Raw genomic sequence first — 380 nt, 5'->3', positions numbered from 1 at the left:
TAAAAAATATTTTTCTTGTCTTAAATTAAGACAAACATATTTTCTTGTCTAAATGAATACCAAACATGTTTTTTTGTCTAAATTAAAACAAACATGTTAAAGCTGTCATTTTTGTTCTAAATTAAAACAAACATGTTAAAGCTGTCATTTTTGTACACAATATAATTAATCAAATTAAAATATGCATTCCAACTTAAACAAGTTGAATTTCACGAAGCTAATGGAGAATCTATTTGGACATAGATATTCCAAGCTCCAATAAACTTGTTAAGAATAACCCTAAACCCTTAATCTCATTAAGAATAATTCAAGCTTATTAATCATGTAATCACTCCACCATAGATTCATGATTGCACTCTTGGATTAACTATAATTACAAG

This window comes from Theobroma umbraticum, unplaced genomic scaffold (assembly GCF_002168275.2).
Source record: "Theobroma umbraticum cultivar Fairchild unplaced genomic scaffold, ASM216827v3 scaffold_25.0, whole genome shotgun sequence".
Taxonomy (NCBI): Eukaryota; Viridiplantae; Streptophyta; class Magnoliopsida; order Malvales; family Malvaceae; genus Theobroma; species Theobroma umbraticum.
The sequence above is the reverse complement of the archived record's forward strand: the minus strand, read 5'-3'. Positions refer to the sequence as shown.